This window comes from Bos mutus, chromosome 16, assembly GCF_027580195.1.
Source record: "Bos mutus isolate GX-2022 chromosome 16, NWIPB_WYAK_1.1, whole genome shotgun sequence".
Classification (NCBI taxonomy): domain Eukaryota; kingdom Metazoa; phylum Chordata; class Mammalia; order Artiodactyla; family Bovidae; genus Bos; species Bos mutus.
Genome location: NC_091632.1, coordinates 67,563,621 through 67,589,142, shown reverse-complemented (window position 1 = coordinate 67,589,142; position 25,522 = coordinate 67,563,621). Strand labels below are relative to the sequence as shown.

At 38.2% G+C, this 25,522-nt stretch overlaps 1 non-coding gene across 1 annotated transcript; it reads left to right on the top strand.

Annotated features, from left to right (window-relative positions):
• The first annotated feature begins 4,530 nt into the window (after positions 1–4,530).
• Positions 4,531–4,637, top strand: LOC138991328 (U6 spliceosomal RNA). Its single transcript, XR_011467349.1, has one exon. It is a non-coding gene; the product is annotated as a U6 spliceosomal RNA (small nuclear RNA).
• Positions 4,638–25,522: the final 20,885 nt, after the last annotated feature.

Below are 25,522 nucleotides of genomic sequence, written 5' to 3'. Positions count from 1 at the left end.
ATCCAGTCCAGCGTTTCTCATGATGTACTCTGCATATGAGTTAAATAAGCAGGGTGACAATATACAGCCTTGACGTACTCCTTTTCCTATTTGGAACCAGTCTGTTGTTCCATGTCCAGTTCTAACTGTTGCTTCCTGACCTGCATATAGGTTTCTCAAGAGGCAGGTCAGGTGGTCTGGTATTCCCATCTCTTTCAGAATTCTCCACAGTTGATTGTGATCCACACAGTCAAAGGCTTTCGCATAGTCAATAAAGCAGAAATAGATGTTTTTCTGGAACTCTCTTGCTTTTTCCATGATCCAGAGGATGTTGGCAATTGGATCTCTGGTTCCTCTGCCTTTTCTAAAACCAGCTTGAACATCTGGAAGTTCACGGTTCACGTATTGCTGAAGCCTGGCTTGGAGAATTTTGAGCATTACTTTACTAGCATGTGAGATGAAAGCAATTGTGTGGCAGTTTGAGCATTCTTTGGCATTGCCTTTCTTTGGGATTGGAATGAAAACTGACCTTTTCCAGTCCTGTGGCCACTGCTGAGTTTTCCAAATTTGCTGGCGTATGGAGTGCAGCACTTTCACAGCATCATCTTTCAGGATTTGAAAGAACTCACCTGGAATTCCATCACCTCCACTAGCTTTGTTCGTAGTGATGCTTTCTAGGTCCACTTGATTTCACATTCCAGGATGTCTGGCTCTAGGTCACTGATCACACCATCGTGATTATCTGGGTCATGAAGATCTTTTTTGTACAGTTCTTCTGTGTATTCTTGCTATCTCTTCTTAATATCTTCTGTTTCTGTTAGGTCCATACCATTTCTGTCCTTTATCGAGCTCATCTTTGCATGAAATGTTCCCTTGGTATCTCTAATTTTCTTGAAGAGATCCCTAGTCTTTCCCATTCCATTGTTTTCCTCTATTTCTTTGCATTGATAGCTGAGGAAGGCTTTCTTATCTCTTCTTGCTATTCTTTGGAACTCTGCATTCAGATGCTTATATCTTTCCTTTTCTCCTTTGCTTTTCACTTCTCTTCTTTTCACAGCTATTTGTAAGGCCTCCCCAGACAGCCATTTTGCTTTTTTGCATTTCTTTTCCATGGGGATGGTCTTGATCCTTGTCTCCTGTACAATGTCATGAACCTCATTCCATAGTTCAACAGGCACTCTATCTATCAGATCTAGGCCTACTGTAAGCTTTTTATGTATGCAAGCCCTTCAACTCTGTCTTATTCACAATCCCTCCCAGAACAGAAAGATTCCAAAGTTAACCACTTCATAGGCAAATTTTAAGGTTGTCTTTCTCTGTCTCTGAAAAGTAAATTAACAGTTCTTCCAAATTATCTTTCATTTGTAATTAGTATATAATTTCATATGAAAAACAATATATTATAAAAATACACTTCAGACATATCAACATTTTTTTTTCACTCCTTCTTGGTCTTTCCCTCATCTTTAATATACTAACTCATTTAACAAGTATTTATTAAGAGATTTTTATCCACAGCCACTGTACTATATATTTGGGACACCAACATTCTGCCCACATGAAATTCATGGCACAGATTTAACAGAATAACAGAAACTTTTAGAATATTATGATGTGCTCCATTCTGACATACAACGATATGTGCTAAAAATATGATCTTTTATCCCCCAAGATCACCACAATCAATTTCCTAGGGATCGCTCAGCTTGCTATAAAAAAGTTGAAGTAAATTTTTTCAAAATTACTAAATCAGATTATTTCATTCTGTTCCTCCCCTCCCTTCACCAACCCTTTTTGCAATTTCATGTCTTCAAAGGGCTTACACTACTCTCAAGTAAAGCCCACTTTGACCAACAAGGCCCAACAGAATGTTGCCATGCTTATCAGGGTAATCTCAAGCCATTTGCTTTGTTACTCACTCAGGGAGGTACACTGGTCTCCGTTTTGTTCCTTGAGCATAACAAGACCACTCATGCCTTATAACCTTGGGCTGTATTACTTTTTATAAAGCTAGTTCTATCTGTTATGGGTAGTTCAACTATTGGCTCCTCAGAGAAGCTGCTTATTGATCATTACATTTTGTTGTTGTTCAGTCACCAAGTAGCGTCCAACTCTTTGCAACCCCATACCAGGCTCCTCTGTCCTCCACCATCTCCCAGAATTTGCTCAGATACATGTCCATTGAGTCGGTGATGCTATCCAACCATCTCATTCTTTGCAGCACTCTTTTCCTTTCGCCTTTCCCAGCATTAAGGCCTTTCCCAATGAGTCAGCTCTTTGCATCAGGTGGCCAAAGTACTGGACATTAAGCTTCAGCAACAGTCCTTCCGATGGATATTCAGGGTTGATTTCCTTTAGGATTGACTGGCTTGATCTCCTTGTTGTCCAAGGGACTCTCAAGATTCTTCTCCAGCACCACAATTCGGAAGCATCAATTCCTCAGCGCTCAGCCTTCTTTATGGTTCAACTCTCACATTTGTACATGACTACTGGAAAATCCATAGCTACTCTTGGTCACAAAATTCTTATTTCCTTCAAGTTTGTACCCTGGCATATAATTATGTTACCTATTGAACTGATTATTGAGTGTTCTCTTATCTACCCCTAAGTCATTCTGCCTATTTTTCTCTGAGGAAAAAAAGGACCATTTCTATGGTAGATATTCAATAAATATCTGTGATTAACAAGTTACTATATAAGTGAGTAGAATTCTAGAGAGGAGGTGAACTGAGTGTGCAGTGGAGGCCCTAGATTCAGTGGGATTTGAGGTCAGGGAAGATTTAACACACAAAAAAAGCATATATTGAGCCTGGAAAGGCCAACAGGAAATAGTTTGTTCAAGATGGTGCTGAGACAGTTCTAGATCTTCATGTCAAGGACAAAAACATAATGTGACAAATTTTCAGAAACAAGAGAGAAACAATAGCTCAGTTTGACAGAAGCAGAAATTGTGAATTGTATAGTGGTGTATCATAATTTTTCTAAGATAACTAAAGCAAAGTAATGAAAGGCCTTGTTTACTGTGGTAATGACTTTTAAATTGTATTTTATGTATCAGTTCAGTTCAGTTCAGTTCAGTCACTCAGTTGTGTCCGACTCTTTGCAACCCCATGAATCACAGCACGCCAGGCCTCCCTGTCCATCATCAACTCCCAGAGTTCACTCAAACTCACGTCCATCGAGTCAGTGATGCCATCCAGCCATCTCATCCTCTGTCGTCCCCTTCTCCTCCTGCCCCCAATCCCTCCCAGCATCAGAGTCTTTTCCAATGAGTCAACTCTTCGCATGAGGTGGCCAAAGTACTGGAGTTTCAGCTTTAGCCTCATTCCTTCCAAAGAAATCCCAGGGCTGATCTCCTTCAGAATGGACTGGTTGGATCTCCTTGCAGTCCAAGGGACTCTCAAGAGTCTTCTCCAACACCACAGTTCAAAAGCATCAATTCTTCCAAAAGTATGTCAAAGTAAAGGACTTTGAGAAAGTTAATTTTAGATAGATTAGGCAATGTCTAGTATGGTTTCCTACGTTTCCAGCTAAAACAACTAGATAGGTATCAATGCCATTCACTGAGGCAGGAAATAAAAGGAGGATATTCTAATGTGAATGAAAAAAGAAGAGCTCTATTAGACATATGTTTCAGATTCATTAAAAAAAAAAGTATAAATACAGGTTTCCAAAAGACAGAGAAATACACAAGTCTAAAGGTCTAAGCTGGAGATTGAGGTCAGAGGCCATGATATGATTAGAACTATTCACAGAAACTCCAGTCTTTTCACGTAGCATTTACTCCACTCTCCCATTGTTGTAAAGCAAGGCCATGATAAGAAAATGTGATAAGCATTGATGTATGTCATGTCTGCAAAGTTGTTCTTAGAGACTGTGCAATTTCCCAGTTCATTTGATCGACCATAATGAGTGCTGGATCCCAGCCAACCAGTTTGTTTAACCTTTATTAAGACATAGAGATATTGGAAGCTAGACTATTACAGAAAAGACGAGTGTCTCATTACTAAAGAAAATTTCAACTCATGAAAGCAGATGAGATATTTGAGAAGTGTTTAAGAAGAAAAGCATTGTAAGAACAGAGGCTGTGGATGGAACACCATCACTTGAAGGTCCAATCAATGAATATCTTCAAATGTTGCAAAGTAGAAGCATTTGAAGAAAACTTTATTTTAAGTAAAAGCAGTGTCACTGAAGCAAAAAAAGAGGGAATTTTCAAGGGAGAAATAGAAATTAAACATGAGCTAATAAAATAAGAACTGGAATCAGTAATGACTTCAGTGAGAAAAGTTTCATTGGGATTGCTTGAAGCTACAGGGCAATCAGGATTAAACAGGAAATAACACTATTTTTAGGAAACTTTTCTGTAAAAAGTAAGATGCTGTTTTCTCTGCAAGGAGGAAAATTTAAATAATTAAAATGGTTTAAATTTATCATCAGAATTTCTTTTATTTCACCTTTTAATTGTATCAATAGACATGAATATTGTATGTAAAATATACAGTGCCTTAAATGCTGGGAGAAAATGTACACAATTAAAATGAAGATCAAGTGCTCCCTTCAGCAGCAAATGTACTAAAACTGAAATGGTACAGAGATGATTAGTATAGCCCCTGTGCAAGGATAACACGCAAATTCGTGACATGTTCCATATTTTCCTGAAAATGGTTATACTATTCAAAGCAATTTACACATTCAAAGAAATCCCTATCAAATTACCAATGGCATTTCTCACAGAATTAGAACTTTTTTTACAACTGGTACAGAAACACAGATGACCAAGAATAGCCAGAGCAATCTTGAGAAAGAAAAAAGGCTGGAGGAATCAGGCTCCCTGGTTCAGACTATATTACAAAGCTACAGTAATCAAAACTATATGGTACTGGCCCAAAACTAGAAAGATATATCAATGCAACAGGATAGGAAATCCAAAAACAAACCCATGCACCTATGGTCACCTAACCATAACAATGGAGTCAAAGATAAACAATAGAGAAAATACAGTCTCTTCAATAAGTGGTCCTGGGAAAATTAGACAGCTACATGTAAAAAAATAAAATTAAAACATTCTTTAAAACCATACAAAAAATAAATTCAAAAAATATTAAAGACCTAAATGTAAGGCCAAATACTATAAAACTCTTAGAAGAAAACATAGGCAGTAAAGTATACGACATAAATTGCAACATGATTTTTTTCAACCCATCTCCTAGAGTAATGAAAATAAAACAAAAATAAATAAATGGGATCTAATCAAACTTAAAAACTTTTGCAGAGCAAAGGAAATCATAAAGAAAACCTACAGAATGGGAGAAAATATTTGCAAATGAAGCAACCAACAAGGGAATTATCTCCAAAATATTGAAGCAGCTCATGCAGCACCTTATCAAAAAAACAAACAACCCAATCAAACAATGGGTGGAAGATCTAAATACATATTTCCCCAAAGAAGACATACAGATAGCCAAAAACACATGAAAATATGTTCAAAATCACTAATAATTCGGTTCACTTCAGTTCAGTCACTCAGTCATGTCCAACTCTTTGCCACCCCATGAATTGCAGCACGCCAGACCTCCCTGTCCATCACCAACTCCCGGAGTTCATTCAAACTCACGTCTATCGAGTCGGTGATGCCATCCAGCCATCTCATCCTCTGTCGTCCCCTTCTCCTCCTGCCCCCAATCCCTCCCAGCATCAGAGTCTTTTCCAATGAGTCAACCCTTCGCATGAGGTGGCCAAAGTATTGGAGTTTCAGCTTTAGCATCATTCCTTCCAATGAACAACCAGGACTGATCTCCTTTAGAATGGACTGGTTGGATCTCCTTAAGGGACTCTCAAGAGCCTTCTCCAACACCACAGTTTAAAAGCATCAATTCTTCAGTGCTCAGCTTTCTTCACAGTCCAACTCTCACATCCATACCTGACCACAGGAAAAACCATAGCCTTGACTAGATGGACCTTTGTTGGCAAAGTAACGTCTCTGCTTTTGAATATGCTATCTAGGCTGGTCATAACTTTCCTTCCAAGGAGTAAGCGTCTTTTAATTTCATGGCTGCAGTCACCATCTGCAGTGATTTGGGAGCCCAAAAAAATAAAGTCTGACACTGTTTCCACTGTTTCCCCATCTATTTCCCATGAAGTGATGGGACCAGACACCATGATCTTCGTTTTCTGAATGTTGAGCTTTAAGCCAACTTTTTCACTTTCCTCTTTCACTTTCACCAAGAGGCTTTTTAGTTCCTCTCACTTTCTGCATATCTGAGGTTACTGATATTTCTCCCGGCAATCTTGATTCCAGCTTGTGTTCTTCCAGCCCAGCGTTTCTCATGATGTACTCTGCATATAAGTTAAATAAACAGGGTGACAATACACAGCCTTGATGAACTCCTTTTCCTATTTGGAACCAGTCTGTTGTTCCATGTCCAGTTCTAACTGTTGCTTCCTGAGAGATGCAAATCAAAACCACAATGCGGTATCACCTCACATTGGTCAGAATGGCCAACATCAAAATATCTATAAACAATAAATGCTGAAAAGGGTGTGGAGAAAAGGTAAACCTCCTACACTGTTGGTCGGAATGTAAACTGACATAACCACTATCGAGAACAGTATCAGTTCAGTTCAGTTCAGTTCAGTAGCTCAGTCGTGTCTGACTCTTTGTGACCCCATGGACTGCAGCACGCCAGGCTTCCCTGTCCATCACCAACTCCCAAGCTTGCTCAAATTCATGTTCATTGAGTTGGTGATGCCATCTAACCACCTCATCCTCTGTTGTCCCCTTCTCCTTCCACCTTCAATCTTTCCCAGCATCAGGGTCTTTTCAAATGAGTCAGCTCTTCGCATCAGGTGGCCCATCTATTGGAGTTTCAGCTTCAGCATCAAGTCCCTCCAATGAATATTAAGGACTGATTTCCTTTAGGATGGACTGGTTGGATCTCCTTACAGTCCAGGGGACTCTCAAGAGTATTCTTCAAGACCACAGTTCAAAAGCATCAATTCTTAAGCACTCAGCTTTCTTTATAGTCCAACTCTCACATCCATACATGACTACTGGAAAAACCATAGCTTTGACTAGATGGACCTTTGTTGGCCACAGACAAGAGTACAAAGTTTCTTTAAAAAGCAAAAATATACCTAACAACTGACCCAGCAATCCCGTATCTGGGCATTATACCCATACAAAACCATAATTTGGAAATACACATGCACTCCAAATTCACTGCAGCACTATTTCCAATAGCCGAGACGTGGAAGCAACATAAATGTCCATCAACAGAGGAATGGATAAAGATGTTGGGAAGATCCCCTAAAGAAGGGCATGGCAACCCACTCCAATATTGTTCCCTGGAAAACTCCATGGACAGAGGAGCCTGGTGGGCTATGGTCCCTAGGGTCGCAAAGAGTTGGACACAACTGAAGCATGCACACACGCACATATTTACAATGAAATACTATTCAGCCATAAAAAACAATGAAATGATTCTACTTGCAACATAAATAGACCTAGAGATTCTCATACTGAGTGAAGTAAGTCAGAGAGAGAAAGACAAATATCATATGGTAGTGCTTATATGTGGAATCTAAAAAGGGGGTATGAATGAACTTATCTATAAAACAGAAATAGAATATAGAAAATTTCTACAGATGTATAAAACAAACATGATTATCAGGAGGTAAGCAAGAAGTGATAAACTGGGAGACTGGGATTGACACATGCACACTACTATATCCTAAATAGATAACTAATAAGAACTTACTGTATGACACAAGCAACTCTACTCAGTACTCTATAATGGTCTGTATGGGAAAAGAATCTAGAAAAGAGTGAATCGAGTGTGCTGATTCACTTTGTACACCTGAAATTAACACAACATTGAAAATCAGTTGTACTCCAATAATCTTTTTTTAAATAAAATGATCAGTGTAAGTGATTTTAGAACAAAGTAGAATTTTTACATGAATTATTCCACTAAAGCTTTATACAGGTTCTACCAGAAGTATGGTAAATATACAAGGATAAAAGATTTATTTAGTATAATGAGTCACTACATATACACACATTGCCACATGTGTATATTTAACACATATTATATAACTATATTGGTACTGAGAAGAATTATAACAATTTAGTGAAATATATTTCATTTCAGAATCAAATTTCTATATATTTTTGGAATGCATTACTATCTAGAAAATATGTACTCCAGGTTTGCAGTATTTCTCTTAAATTTGGTTGTTCTACAACTTGAACTTGCCCAAAGGTAGAGCCATGTGCATATTTTTATAAGTAAATTATCATTTAGTTAAATACAGTATTATAGTCTTCTTTAGATAGAACTTTTAAATATTGACTATTTTGAATTAATATATGCTGCTGCTGCTAAGTCGCTTCAGTCGTGTCCAACTCTGTGCAACCCCATAGACGGCAGCCCACCAGGCTCCCCCATCCCTGGGATTCTCCAGGCAAGAACACTGGAGTGGGTTGCCATTTCCTTCTCCAATGCATGAAAGTGAAAAGTGAAAGTGAAGTCGCTCAGTCGTGTCTGACTCTTAGCAACCCCATGGACTGCAGCCTACCAGGCTCCTCCACCCATGGGATTTTCCAGGCATACAAATTAATTATTCTAAATCTACAAGTTTTTAAGAGCACAGACCCTTAATAAATTTTATGTAGGGTAGGAATGAATCAGTTCAAAAGAAAGCAAGATTTAATAGCTTTGGCTCAATAAGTGTTTGAGATGATAAATTTTTAGAGAGAAATGAATGGTTAATTTTCTGAGCCTCAAAATAATATTTTGTTATCTTGTTCAGTAGATACCATTCTGAATATCAATAATGTTTTAAAGCTGTTTAAGTTGATGATAAGCTTAAAATGTAAATTTATGTAGTAATGAGAGAATTATTTGTGTAAGAAATGCAGCAAATTTGAAGTAATATAAAACCAGGACAAGCTTTTAGAAAGGATGAGAACCCTAGTGGGGTATGGTTTTGGACACTCTCTATTCATGCTGATGGGATGAGAAACTATTATTATCCTTGCTAACTAAGATTGTGATAACAAGATCATCCTTTCTTCCTCAGATTTTTTCCTTCTGTTTTTAATTATAATTTAGTTTTTCCAAGCTATTAGCCACTATGTACTATCATACAAATTAGTTCATAAAATTAAGCTATAAAAGAGGGTATTTAATTTTTTTGACACATAACAGTTACCTAAATAGCATTCTACTCCTAAAAATGTCAGATAAATATTCTTTAGCTATGGCACAGTGATCAAAAATCCATTCCTTAATATAAAATCTGAATAATTATGTGCTATAAGATGTGAGAAGTTTACTCTAGCTTTCACCCTATAATTATACAAGAACTCCACAAAAAAACATCCTATTCCCCATACGCAAAAATTCTCTAAAACACTGCTTCTTAAAAGTCTGGTCTGCACGTTAGTAGAAGACTGAAAACTAATACAGTTCATGACAAGATCAATAGGTTATTTGGGAGTAAGTGTTTAGGAACTTATATTGCAATATGGCATTGCTAAGACATCTAAGAATGTCATTTTAATTGCCTGGGTATTCATTTTTATTTATTGATTTTTAAGGTCTTTTTCTCTTCGGGGTGGGGGGACAGATAATTTGAGAGGTACAGGGGTGGTACTTATCTTTGCATCTTTGGGCAAATGATTTAATGGCCAAACGATTTAGTAGCAAAAAAATGTACTTATTATATTCAGGACACTATGTCATAATGAATACCAGATAATTCTCTAGTAATGGAAAAATCTAAGTGAATATACATTAATTCTTAAATGATCTTGAAGACAGTAATTACATAATTTGTTTGATCCAGTTCTAGGTTAGTGGACCCATATCACTAAGATTAATCTCTCTCTTTTCTTTCTTCTTTCTTTTCTTTTTCTTTTTTTTTTTTCTTTTTTTTCTGACAGACTCTAACCATTTGGCTTTGGTGTATATCTATAATTCATATTTATTAGTAACTTTATGTAACACTGAAATAAGCTCTTTTTATGTAATGCATCTAATTAAAATGCCTGAGTGTATTTCAGCTGTGATTCCACACTGATGTCTACTCTGACTACATCATGTTCTTAGTTCTTGGGTCATCTCTTCAAGAAGTTGGTGGTCCCTCGAATCACACGAAAGTGTTTCTCTGGTATCCGTGGATTAATTTATCTAGGCTCAAATCAGAAGAAGCACTGCTTCATGTACATAGATACAGCTCCAACTTCCTACATAGCACAGAGACTCATAAAGCTATTGGTCTGCTCAGAAAAAGTCCATGTTAGAGCAAAACAGAATCTCCTAAGACACTCAGATGTGGCCATTGGACCCCAAGCATGATCATTCAGAAATGCAACCTCTTACAAAAGTTTTAGTAGTCTGAATTGGACCATTCCTTTTTACTTTAGGTAAATCTGCTTTATCAGTAATTAGACTTTCCTTTCTTCCAAAAAAATAAAAATGATCATTGGATGTCATGAAAAATGATCTTGAGAAATTTGTTAATCCCCAAATTCATAAGGACCACAAAACACACACTTTTCTCACATAGATGTAGAAAAAAATCTATGGTATGCATAATCGTAACCTGAGGTTTTGTGAAACATGATACTTTTCCCCCTTCCAGCACAAAAATGCTATGAAACAAGGAAGGAAGAGTTACTGTGCCACGATAAAATGCATTTTTGCTTGACTGCAAGCTTATGTGAAAGAGGATTTTAGTCTTAATTTTTAGTAAAATGGGACCAGAAGGGCCAAAAGCAATCAAAATGCCTGCTGCATTTTCAGAATCACGAAGCTTGACTGTTTTCAACTCTGTCTCCAGCTCCTCCTTGAATACATGTCTTCTCCAAGGCATTTTCTTCTAGTCCAGAGCAGTCCTCTGTGTTGACCACTTGCCCTGACCTAGAATATTTCACCTCTAGGATTTTTGATTTACATTCTCAAGAGAAATTGCTTTTGCAATGGCATGGTTATTAGATGCAAACGCTTCCAAGTTCACATTTTCAAAAAAATAATACTTGTAGAAATACTCAAATCTAGCATTCTGATAGTAAAGTTCAGTTGTGTTGGCATAACAGAGGCTTCACTACGTATTACTCCACATAAATGTTTCTACAGGCTTCTTCCCTTCAAAATAAACTTTCCTTAAGGATTGGGAGTTTGGGATTAGTAGACGAAAGCAAGCTATTACCTATAGGATGTATAAGCAACTACTGCATAGTACAGGGAGTTACATTCAATATCCTGTGATAAACCATAATAGAAAGGAATATGAAAAATAACGTGTATATATACGTATAACTGAGTTTTCTATACAGAAACAATTAACACAACACTTAAATCAACTATACGTCAATTAAATATGTTTTTTAAAAAAAATCCCATCTCCTTGCAATGTGACATATGTCTTATACATGCCTTCACACTGTATTAACCACCTTTCAAATTCCCTAAACGTGTACCTCTTACTGGGTAAGCAACTTCTTTCACTGGCTAGAGGACCTATGTTAAGTCGCTTCAGTCACATCCAACTCTGTGCAACCCCATAGACGGCAGCCCACCAGGCTCCCCCGTCCCTGGGATTCTCCAGGCAAGAACACTGGAGTGGGTTGCCATTTCCTTCTCCAATGCAGCAAAGTGAAAAGTGAAAGTGAAGTCGCTCAGTCGTGTCCGACTCTTAGTGACCTCATGGACTGCAGCCTACCAGGCTCCTCCATCCATGGGATTTTCCAGGCAAGAGTACTGGAGTGGGGTGCCATTGCCTTCTCCGAGAGGACCTATAAAAATGGTTTTATCAATTGACCTATTTTTTTTTGCCACACCGCCCAACTTACAGGATCTTAGTTTCCTCACCAGGCACTGAACTCAGGCCACTGGCAGTAAAAGCACAGACCATCATGGAATCCCCTTAATTGCCTTCTCTTCTTCCTACTTAAAGTGGAAAATGAATTTTCTCTCATACTATATTTTAGCCACAGGTAGTTTTGACATCCCCCTATTTATTTTCTATAGTCCTCTTGGGTCGTACCTAGCTTTAGTTCATTTAGCCTCTCAAGCAATCATCTACTGTCCATAAGTAGAAGATGTGGACACTTAAATTACCCCCAGATGAAACCTGCTTGTTTCTAAATGTCAGTTAAATAAAAAATTCAAGATTGGTTACTCCTCTACTCTTACTACTTCTTGTCCTAAGTTCTTGAAACTGAAGCTTATGCTGAAGTCCTGTCTCTCTGAGATGACTCTTGCTATTTTAAGACCTTACACAGGCTGCCGAAAACTCTATTACTGAGTCTCATGGTCACAACACCAGATCTCAGGTATCGTTTCCCAAAGCACTGCACTGACACTGTTCCCTCTTTCCTAAAGGTGGATTTCTCTCTCTCATCATATATATACATCCCCTGGAGGAGGGCATGGCAATCCACTCCAGTATTCTTGCCTGAAGAACCCCAGGGTCAGGCGGGCTACAGTCCACAGGGTTGCAAAGAGTCGGACACAACTGAAGAGACTAAGTATGCATACACACACACACACACACACACACACATATATCTTTCTCCCTTTCTCTCTCTTCTTTCCTTTCAGTCTTGACTGTTTTCTCTTCCAGAAAAAGCCCTACATCTATGAACCCTTACACCCGTGTTCTGAGCTCTGGTTTCCAGCTGAGATAATCCCTTTTCTAGGTAACAGGTTTCCCTGGTGGCTCAGATGGTAAAGAATCTGCCTGCAATGTGGGAGACCTGGGTTCGATCCCTGGGTTGGGAAGATCCCCTGGAGGAGAACATGGCAACCGACTCCAGTATTCTTGCCTGGAGAATCCCCATAGACAGAGGAGCCTGGCAGGCTATAGTCCATGGGGTCATAAAGAGCCAGACAGGACTGAACACCTAAGCACAGGTAACAGGTAATTTACTATTTCAGTGAATTCCTTACTTGACTGCCAAGGAATGCTCTGTGGGCCCATCCTGATCCACTCTGACAGCTCTGTATAACTTCAGATCTTGAGGCAAGATTTTTACTTCTACGATTTTGCTGATATCCTCTTCAGCAACCAGCTTTGCAAAGGAAGAGTACTTGGAAACATGGTGCAAGCAAAAGTAATGGTCGAGATGTTATAAAGGAGTGAAAGGGATAACCAGGATAAGAAAGGTCAAATGATATATTTGGAAGATAAGTTTGCCTGGGACATTTGTTTAGGGATTTAGAGAGAATGTCAAAAAGCAACATAGACAATGACTAAAATATGATGGGATGAAAATTTTCTTGCCACCATAGCCCATGTCTTCAACCTTAGGCCTCCCCATGAAGAGAATCATAAATCTCTACGACCTGGTCGTGTGCTAAGTAACTTCAACCCCAGCATCCTTGCAGTTTCACAAGTGGTAGGGAAGAGGCCCGAATAGACAGCCCTCCAGGAGTCAAATGTGGAAACTGCAATGCAATGTACTCATTTACAGGAATATAGAAGAGAAGACAGTGGATCTATAGACAGCTTGTGTGGGTGAAACAAATGAGTAATTAAAATGTGCTGCAATAGGAATGCTAGAGGAGAATCTGGGAGGAAGACATAACTCAAGATAAAGAAAGAGATATACATGAAAGCTTTCTGTGAAGAGATATTTGGATAAAGTTTTAAAGAAATCATGCCAATAAGAAGGGGATGAGGAACCCAGCCAGTGTGAGAACATGGACTTGAGTGACTGAGGAGGTGTGGCACGTAGTCTGGCGTTTTGACATTTATTTCTGGAACACAGGTTGAGTTTGAAGGATCAGAGTTTGGAGAGATATGCTGGGTCCAAATCCCAAGGGATCTTTAGTGCCAAGTTAAGGAATTTGATGTTTCCTTTTTGAAACTAGGAGACATGATCTGCTTTGCATTCTTGAAGACAATTTTAGTAACATTGTTGAGAATAATTTGTAGGGAGGTTATGATCAAAGGCTGAGAATTGGGTATGAATTTATGCAGCCTTTTAAGTGAGAGATGATGAAGGTCTAAATGAAATCTTCAACAAGGGGAAATTAAAAGAAAGACTTAGTGATTGTTGGATATTAGATGTAAGGAAAGAGAGATATATTCAGTTTCCTGCTTTGGGAAACTTGCATAGACAATAAATAATTCCGGTTATCAATAATGAAAATATAAAAGGAAAATCAGGATGAAGTGGGATGGGGGAAATAGGCTTGGTTTGGTACATGCTGAATTTGAAGAACAGTTTCATCTTTATCTAGGAATATTCAGCGGGCCATTAGAAGCATGTAATTGGAATTTCAAAGAGAGGTACCATGGTGGAAGTTGAGAATTTTGAAAGGATTTGATTACTCAGGCAATGTTGTAATTTAAAAACAGGAACCATACAGAACAACTCTTAAGAGTCAGGTAGATGGAGAGTGCAAAATCAGAACTGACCACACAAAGTAGGAAATGAACTGGAAGAAGTTATCCTGAGACACTGTCAAAGACGGGAAACAAGTAAGTAAGGGAATTGATTTTATTCAGGCTTTTGCAATAGGGAGAGAATTTCAGATCCAAAAATCAGTGCTTTTTGCCTTAGATTTTATAGGGAGGAGATAGGGTGATTTACAGTTTGAAGATGTATATGTGGCCTTAAAGGAGATTAGGTATAATTATAATCACAAAGTGCAATATCACTGAGATCAAGGAAGAAAGAAGTGATAAGAATGAGTTGGTGCTTATTAGTTAGACTAATTTAAATGAAACCAGAAAAATCCTTTCCCCAAATAGAGAAGTGAGCCCGGAAAGAGTAGTTTGAGAACAGTGAATACACAAGTCAGATAACATGTGATATGCAATATCAGCAATATTGAGAAGTCACATATCATTAATGCACATTTGCTTGTGTTCTTATAAAGTGAAAGTCGCTCAGCCATGTCTGACTCTTTGAGACCTCATGGACTATACAGTCCATGGAATTCTCCAGGCCAGAATACTGGTGGGTATCCTTTCCCTTCTCCAGGGGATCTTCCCAAACCAGGGACTGAACCCAGGTCTCCTGCATTGCAAGCGGATTCTTCACCAACTGAGCCACCAGAGAAGCCCTTTTCTTATAAATGTATACTATCTATAAATTATTGCAAAGGGATAGAGTTACTCAGTGTTTCAGAACCAAGGGAAGATGTTGCCATGCTTTGTAAGCAGAAGGGAAATAGTGGGTGGAAAACAAGAGATTAAAAATAGTAGGACTTCCCTGGTGGTCCAGTGGTTAAGAATATGCCTGTCAACATGGGGGACATGGGTTCAATCCCTGGTCTGGGACGTTCCCACATGCTGTGAGGCAACTAAGCCCATGTGTCACAACAACCGAAGCCCGTGCACCCTAGAGTCAGCGTTCTGCAACAACAGAAGCCACCAGGAAGCCTGAACACCGCAACTAGAGAGTAGCCCCCACTGGCCACAAGTAGACAAAGCCCACATGCGGCAACAAAAAGTGTGGGCACTGCAGCGAAGATCACACAGCCATACGCAAAATAAAAATGTCTTCAAAAATACTGCTGTTTCAAAATTTTTAATTTGTAATAAAAACTTTGATATGAATCTAAAGGAGATCAGTTCTGGGTGTTCATTGGAAGGAATGATGCTAAAGCTGAAACTCCAGTACTTTGGCCACCTCATGCGAAGAGTTGACTCATTGGAAAAGACTCTGATGCTGGGAGGGATTGGGGGCAGGAGGAGAAGGGGACGACAGAGGATGAGATGGCTGGATGGCATCACTGACTCGATGGACGTGAGTCTGAGTGAACTCCGGGAGTTGGTGATGGACAGGGAGGCCTGGCGTGCTGCGATTCATGGGGTCGCAAAGAGTCAGACACGACTGAGTGACTGAACTGAACTGAACTGAACTGAAAGGTATATATATGAAATTCTCTATGAGATTGTCAAGACATCAAAAATATGATTCAGACCATGGAAATATTTGGGGAAGCAATACATAGATTTATGGAATACACATATGAAATGATGATAATCTCTCTCTCTCGCTCTCTCTTTTTTTTTTTTTTTTTTTGACCATTCTATGAAGATTGCAGTATTTTAGTTCCCCAACTAGGGGATGAACCTGAACACTTGGCAGTGAAAACACAGAGTCCCAATGCCTGGATCACCATTATGGGAATTCCCATAACCTCTTCTGAGGAGATTAATGAAATTTCCTTAAGCATCACAAGCTAAATTAGGATTTTGGTAAATAGAACTGACATCGGATGGGAATTTATGTGATAAAGCATGAAAATGCTGAACTCTGAATTATGAGGGACATTTAATAGCTTAGAGATAGAGTTACAGTGTACATGTTTATGCCTCAATCTCAAAAATCTTCCATCTAAAGTAGTAATATTCAATATGTCCCATAGTCGCAACATGTGGAGCACAAAATATTCAGAATACAAATAGATGATAAAACACCCCCAGGGTAATAAATGATTGGTGGCAAACCTTTGTCAAACATACTGAAATTTAAAATGTCCTCAGGAAGATGCGGTTCTCAAACTGAACTTTAAAAATTGCACATCTAGGGAGGGACAGACTCTTTTATAAGTAAAACGTTCTGACATTAGACAGTGCTGCTGCTGCTGCTGCTGCTAAGTCACTTCAGTCATGTCCGACTCTGTGCGACCCCATAGACAGGAGCCCACCAGGCTTCCCCATCCCTGGGATTCTCCAGGCAAGAACACTGGAGTGGGTTGCCATTTCCTTCTCCAATGCAGCAAAGTGAAAAGTGAAAGTGAAGTCGCTCAGTTGTGTCCGACTGCAGCCCACCAGGCTTCTCCGTCCATGGGATTTTCCAGGCAAGAGTGCTGGAGTGGGGTGCCATTGCCTTCTCTGAGAGAGCGCTAGCTCAGTCCAAAAGGGGATACTTACACTAGCATCATGCTGTACAATTTGAGCAGAAATATAAATACAATCCACAGATATTATCCAGGAAAGCTCTCATTAATTTTCAAAATGTTCAACTCCCTTCACATTTAAGGTTTGCAAAGTTCTTTGCCAAAAATGCTCCGGAGCATAATCCAGGCCTGATCGTCGCTGAAGTTCTCTTAATTTTACACCGCCCAGATTCTATTTTCCAATATGTCCTGCGTGCTCTGCTTTGTTTCATTTGCTTGTTAACTTTGTTTTGTTTATCCACATGCTTGCCTGGCTATTCCCTGATTATATCAGGACTCGTTAATATTGATGGAAAAATCAAAGAATTTTGAAGAGAAAATGTTAGACAATTGATTTTTTTTCCTCTTTGATGAAAAATATGCCCATGTCTACTTATTCATCTCTGTTAGGGTGATACATTATTTTAAAGCTCTCAGAAAGGAATCTGTTGACAAAAACACAAAACCTCAAAGAAAGTTATCCTCTTTGACAATCAATTCTGAGAGTTCATGTATTTATCCTAAAGAAATGACCTGAAATCATGTAAGGTTAAAAAAAAAAAAAAAGGTTCCTGTTCAAGATATTTACTGAAGAATATAAATTTAAAATAATACCAATTTGTAACTATAGGGACATGAAATCTGTGTGTTTCGTTGAGTAACATACAGATATTTAGGTAAGCTGTATGGAGTTTCATAGCAAGATAAACTATTAAGTGTTAGATGAAAGGAGGAAGAAACACTATTATACACATATATGATCACAATTTATAGAAACAAAATGACCTGAAAGATACATAAGAAAATATAAACTCTAGATGACTTTTCTTTAAGATTATATTCTGCCATTGCTTCTACATTTATATAGTTTTCACATTTTTCTGAAGTATACATGTATTATTATATAAATGAAAAGATCTATTTTAATTTTCAAATAATAGTTAAAAAAAAAAAAAGTCATCACTCATTGATCCCAGATGAGCGCACATGGGAAGAACCTAAGAAATACTGTCACTGACAATCAAATTTTTGGTATATATATGACCTAATCATGAGAATCATCTTCTTGGGCTTTTGGGCTCCAAAAACCATTGATAAAATGCAAATACATTATGGGGATCATTGGTGCACCACCATGACGTCTATGAAGCTATCTATCAGTGTCTAATTTGCTTAATCTACATAGAGGAAGGCCCAGATGTATAGATCAGTCTTATGGACTCTGTGGGAGAGGGAGAGGGTGGGGAGATTTGGGAGAATGGCATTGAAACATGTATAATATCATGTATGAAACGAGTCGCCAGTCCAGGTTCGATGCACGATACTGGATGCTTGGGGCTGGTGCACTGGGACGACCCAGAGGGAGGGTATGGGGAGGGAGGAGGGAGGAGGGTTCAGGATGGGGAACACAGGTATACCTGTTGCGGATTCATTTTGATATTTGGCAAAACTAATACAATATTGTAAAGTTAAAAAATAAAATTAAATTAAAAAAAAAAAGAAATAGAGTCTAAGGGAAAACTGTGTTCTTTAGTAGACAGAGTAGGAAAGGAACCTCTGAAGCATGAGACCTGGTTTAGTAAACCCAGTTAAGACATATATGGTGATTTCCATGGTGATCCAGTGGTTCAGACTGCCTTCCAATGCAGGGCATGTGTGTTCCATCCCTAATTAGGCAGCTAAGAGCCCACATACCTTGTGGCCAAAAATCCAAGACATAAAACAGAAACAATGTTGTAACAAATTCAATAAAGAATTTAAAAATGGTCCACGTCAAAAAAAGTCTTTTAAAAAAAGATATATGTATCACATAAAGCCCTAGCAATTATCAGCTGTTCAATGACCACTACAAAATTTTAAATGCTTGCCAATTAAACCATGACACAACGCTATAACTTGAAATTTGTCTTTTTTCTCCCCTGTAAAAGCTATAGTGGACTTTTAAAATATATAGTAATCACTCATGCATATATAAACAGGAAAACAGGAGCAAAATGAACTTGTTAGAATATTTCTAACATTATGTTTCAAGTCTAACTCTTTTGAATAACTTTGCAAGTTGGAGCCATTAATGCCTATGTTTTTCACACAACATCATTAAATAAGTTGGCGGTGGAACTGTCACCCAAGCTTCCCAAGTTTTGATGCTGTCACTTTCATAATCATACCAGAAGGTGTCAATGTGAGACACACGATCCCTCCTCGAGTTGATCTAAAATGGTTTGTGAAATGAAACGCTAAGGGTGTGTCACGTCTAATCAGGAAAGACAAACTCACACATATGGCGACAGCTAACCCCTGACTGCTGCCCAGCCAGCAGTGCATGTGAGCCTACGAGGCCCCCACAGGTGACAAAACACATTCCAATTTCACAGAAATCCAACTGTTTTAAAAGCTGCATTTCAGAATCTACAAACAAAGGGAACAAGATACTAGATAACAGGCCAGTAAAGAATATGGGTGTTCTCCCATACTCTTTGTGGGAGGTGGGAATATGAGCTGAGGACAGTTTCATGAAGGAAGACTCAGATGGCCACTAACAGACTGGGTATTTAACTCTCCCACATAGGCATAGCTGTATTACAATTTCCATTTTATAAAAGAGACAGATACCCAGCATTTAATATATAGTAAACACTAGGAAAAAACAAGAGAGTTCCAGAAAAACATCTACTTTTGCTTTATTGACTATGCCAAAGCCTTTGACTGTATGGATCACAATAAGCTGTGGAAAATTCTGAAAGAGATGGGAATACCAGACCACCTGACCTACCTCTTGAGAAACCTGTATGCAGGTCAGAAAGCAACAGTTAGAACTGGACATGGAACAACAGACTGGTTCCAAATAGGAAAAGGAGTTCGTCAAGGCTGTATATTGTCACCCTGTTTATTTAACTTGTATGCAGAGTACATCATGAGAAACGCTGGGCTGGAAGAAACACAAGCTGGAATCAAGATTGCCGGGAGAAATATCAATAACATCAGATATGCAGATGACACCACACTTATGGCAGAAAGTGAAAAGGAACTAAAAAGCCTCTTGATGAAAGTGAAAGAGGAGAATGAAAAAGTTGGCTTAAAACTCAACATTCAGAAAACTAAGATCATGGCACCTGGTCCCATCACTTCATGGGAAATAGATGGGGAAACAGTGGAAACAGTGTCAGACTTTATTTTGGGGGGCTCCAAAATCACTGCAGATGGTGACTGCAGCCATGAAATTAAAAGACACTTACTCCTTGGAAGGAAAGTTATGACCAACCTGGATAGCATATTCAAAAGCAGAGACATTACTTTGCCAACAAAGGTCTGTCTAGTCAAGGCTATGGTTTTTCCTGTGGTCATGTATGGATGTGAGAGCTGGACTGTGAAGAAGGCTGAGCGCCGAAGAATTGATGCTTTTGAACTGTGGTGTTGGAGAAGACTCTTGAGAGTCCCTTGGACTGCAAGGAGATCCAACCAGTCCATTCTGAAGGAGATCAGCCCTGGGATTTCTTTGGAAGGAATGAGGCTAAAGCTGAAACTCCAGTACTTTGGCCACCTCATGCGAAGAGTTGACTCATTGGAAAAGACCCTGATGCTGGGAGGGATTGGGGGCAAGAGGAGAAGGGGATGACAGAGGATGAGATGGCTGGATGGCATCACTGACTCGATGGACGTAAGTTTGAGTGAACTCCGGGAGTTGGTGATGGACAGGGAGGCCTGGCATGCTGCAATTCATTGGGTCACAAAGAGTCAGACATGACTGAGCGACTGAACTGAACTGAAGTGTATCTCTTTTGGTTACCCTAAATGGCAGTTGTTCAAAATGCAAAGCCAATACCTATATTTATATTATTAACACCTGATAGATACATGCATTTTATCAGGTCACTGTAAACTTCTCTCTACTTGTCTTCTTTCATCCACTTTTAATTAATATCAATCTTAATTTGACTCCTCTAAGTCTGTATCATTTTTGCTGTTATTGCTCCTTGCCCTCCCCTGTTTCTGACTTGGCAGAGGGTTCTTTAATTCACTATGCCCTTCTACTAATTAAGCTCAAGGCTGAAAACTTCACTGACTCATATTAGATGCCAATTTAGCTTTGCATCCTCTCTAGCCATTGTGTCTTATATGATCCTGATATAATGACATGCTGTTTGCATTTTAAGCATTTGCTTGCATTTAGACCTTAACACGTATACTTTGCTTTCTGTCTACAGAATCATTCCTTTGTTGTCACTATTATCTATTAAGCTCTGAAATTTCTCTTGAAATATAATAAAATTAATGAAAACACCTTACAGATATACTTAAATATAAAATTGCTTGTCCTACATGTGGAAATCTTTCAGAATTCAACTTTTAAACATAAGAAATGCAACAGCCTAAAAATGCAGAAAGAATATTAAGTTGCTTTGAGGCTAAGAAAATTAAAATAAAAAGAATGGACTATAACTTTAAAAATCAAATGATGGTGTTCTTTTCTTTGTTGTTAACTCCATTGATCTACCCGTTACACTATTCTTCTTCTAAGAAGTTGGGGGGAAAAAAGGAATGCCTGTGTAGCTATTTTGAAGATTAATAAAGCATGGCTTATTATTTGTAATCAAGGTTTTTGCTGGCACTCAGATTCATTTCAATAGCTTGTACAATTCAGCAACCATGAGTGTTGCTAGTAGAATATTTAATAAAGAAGGTCAAATTCAGAATGCACTGTATTTTCCTTCTTTCTGACCACATAAATCGGATTAACCTGAACAATTAAATATTTGCACAAAAGGAAGACAAGGATTCCTTGACTAGAAAGTTAAAGATTATGATAGTTGAAAGCTGCAATGGTGACATGTGCAATTTGTTCAGGTGTTTTCATAAGGCAAAAGCATCTAAGATACATTGCAAACAGAAGGATTAGCAAAATGTGCACACGTGAGTACCAGGAAACTCCATGAAGATGAGAACTTAAATGCATATCACTGCCATATAGGAAAAATAAAATAATAGACAAAATATATTTTTATTTCTTGCTCTTCAAATTACATAATTTTAATTTTTTTCCCTAATAAAACTGGAAGTAAATGTAATCACTGAATAAAACATGTGTTAAGAATCTAGTTTTAGAGACAGATATACTCATGAAAAATTATCACTCTGCATCAGCTTTTCTGAAAATTTTATTTTTATTCTCAGGAATAAGCAAAATCTATAGATTGTAATGAAAAAAGAACTCCATTAAACCCAACTAGGCACTGCCTTCATAGCACAGATACAAAAGTAAAATTTGGTTTGCTAAGGAATGCAGTAGTCAGGGTAATTAGATTTTTTTTAACTCCAGGATATATTTCATCTTGAAATCTTCTCTCTGAATTAGTATTTGAGCTTCGGCTGAATATAAATTATTCTGCTACTCCTTTTTATGGAGTATCAATTTATTTTGATCATAGCTGACTCTATCTGAACTCAAACCTGCAAAGACTGGTGATGATTTCAAAGATGTTTTTCAGAAAAGCTTTGTTAAAAACTGGCATGTCCTCTTTAAAACTTTTTCCTAGTGATGAAAAATAACTAATACAAACACACCAATTTGAGTTTCTGGGTTTACTTATCTAATCAGTTAAAAATATAAATATTATTGGTGAACGCAGCTTACCTTTTTGTAAGCATCTTAATTTTATCATCTGATCAATATTGTTTAGCTTTTCTTACCCCTCTTAAAATAACCTGTAACAGCAAAAAAGGCATGCATGAAGAATTCACCTTTAAATACTAATAAAATGAAAAGGCACAGCTAAATGTAAGCTTCCATTCCTGACCTATATTTTGTATTAGGCATACCCAAATATGTATCATTCTGATAATTATTACTTAATAGAATTAAAATTTGTCTTAAAGAATGCAGGCTATATGACTACAAGGCAAGAAATTTGGTTATTTGGAGTGGCATATTAATTTAAGTCATTTCTAGTCAATTCAAGTTTTCTGCCACCTAACCACTTAAGAGGACCATTCTAACTTCTCTCAAGAGTTCCACACCAGTGAAAAGCTGGTGGCACTCACCTACTAAGCCACACACTAAACTGACTAGAATCTCCAATAAAATGCAGTCTTCAACATCCTCATTCATGGAAAAGGAGTGTTTTCCTGGTCATCTATAATACTATTCTATAGTTGCTTATCCATGTCCTGCACAGTCTTGGCAGAAACATTGAAAAAATACATAAGAGGCTCAGCCAGCCTTCGGAAGTAAGGACTGACTTATATACACTACCACATGTAAAACACATAGCCAGTGGGAAGCACACGGAGCTCAGCCTGGTGCTCTGTGGTATCCTACATGGGTAGCATAAAGGTGAGTGGAAAGGAGGCCCAAGAGGGAGGAGATATATGTGTACTTATGGCTGATTCACATTGCTATACAGCGGAAACTAACATAACATCTTAAAGCAATTATACTCTAATTCCTGAGTTGGGAAGATGTCCTGGAGGAGGGCATGGCAACCCACTCCAGTATTCTTGCATGGAAAATCCCATGGACAGAAGAGCCTGGCAGGCTACTGTCCACAGGGTCACAAAGAGTCGGACAAGACTGAGGCAACTTAGCATGCACACATACTCCAGTTAAAAATGTAAATTGGGAACAGACTGAAAAAAGTTAGTCAAGCCCAATAGACTGGTATGGTTTTGACTTCACTATGAACAAGCTGTGTGGCCTTAAGCAACTTATATATCCTCTTTAGCCTTCAGTTTTCTCCCTGCCAAATAGAGGTAATACTAACAGCCACCTCATACGTCATTGTTCTGCAGATCAGATGAGATAATGCATCTTACACAGAGAAGTGTTCAATAAATGTCAGTGCTTAGTGGTGATGGTGTTACTTCCCCCTAAAATCTCAGAGTGTTGAAAAAGTATTTTCACTTTACCACCTATCCTTTGATTACATGTTGTGTTTATTGCAATATACTCTGGTATGGTTAATTGTTTGAGTCAACAGGGTATCATTCTTTTGTTGTTCATAGAAGAAGTACATTCTTAACGTCTGTAATAAGAAAATAGGGGTCTGAAAGAGGAATGTAGAACTATCAACATGACTTTTCCTTAAGTGGGAAAGGAAATCTCTAGCTTCTTCTCGTATCTCCCCTTTGTATCTGATTTTGGAGGTCCTCTTAGTTATGTTTCTGGGGAAAATGGATAAACATATCCTCTGCCACTTGCAGGGAATCAGGAAACCAGGAAGGGAACAGAAACTGGATCTTAATTTTAAACAAGATTATTTTCCTCTCTATTACTCTCTGTGCTATTGTTTTTTTTCATTCTTTTCTAGCCTTAGTAAAACAATATATGGGTATTCTAGAACAGGAATCAATCACGCCATGGGTAACCAAGTGAACTAGTGAGAGACCTCTTTCTCTGAAAGAGGAAACATAGGAGTTAACAGTTAAGCATAACCCAGCCATCATCCTGAATGAAGACCCTCTGTCCACTGCTAAATTTAAGAGTCTGGAATTGGATTTTATGAAAGTTTGCAATACATTTGGAGAAAACTATGCAAAGCCAAAGTGCCATTCACAAGCAATACTATGATCAAACTGGTTTAAGAAAGAAACCTAAACGTTAGGCTCTAAGGAACTCCTGGAAAGACTCTTGTTAATCAACTCTGTCAAGTGCTGAGGAACCAGTGGCTCTTAACTTCTGACAAAGACTTTTCTTGTCAGAAGCACTGTTGTTGCTATGGTTCAGTACCAAGTCGTGTCTGACTCTTCATGACCCCATAGACTGCAGCACACCATGCATCCCTGTCCCGCACCAACTCCCAGAATTTGCCCAAGTTCAAGCCCGTTAAATCAGTGATGTCATCCAATCGTCTCATTTCTCTGTCATCCCCTTCTCCTCTTGCCTTCAATTTTTCCCAGCATCAGGGTCCTTTCCAATGACTCAGCTGTTCGTATCAGGTGGCCAAAGTATTGGAGCTTCAGTTTCAGCATCAGTTCTTCCAAAGAATATTCAGGGTTTCCTTTAAGATTGACTGGTTTGATCTTGCTTTCCAAGGGACTCTCAAGAGTTTTCTCCAGCACCACCATTCAAAAGCATCAATTTCTTGGTGCTCTGCCTTCTTTATCTCACATCCAGCTCTCACATCCATACATTATTACTGGAAAGACCACAGCCTTGACTATATTGTCCTTTGTCAGCTCTCACAAATAGAAGAGGCCAAAGCTGCAGTAAAAATGTCCCCAAACATTTTTGAGCATTTTATCATATCTAGTCCATACATTTGATTTTTACTAACATATTCAATGAAAATTAGCATAAAAACGTGAAAATATAGGGTCTAAGATTTTCATTCCATGTTCTATTTTAATGATCTGAGCTTTAACAAGTGAACAGTGCCTTTTTTAACTTGTAAAATAGTGTACCTCTTACCTGTTTTTCAGAAGAGGTTGTGATATGAAAATTGAAGAGAACATTTTTTTAAACACTTGAATCATGGCTCTCAATATAAAACATCATCTAAGACATTTTTACTTTGCCCTTTTTTATTAAAACATACTTCAATGAATATAAAAGTTGAAAAACAATAAATTTAATCTTCAGTGAAACAAAGGAAGAAAAAGATCTCATATAATAACTACAATAAATACTTGGAAATTGGGGT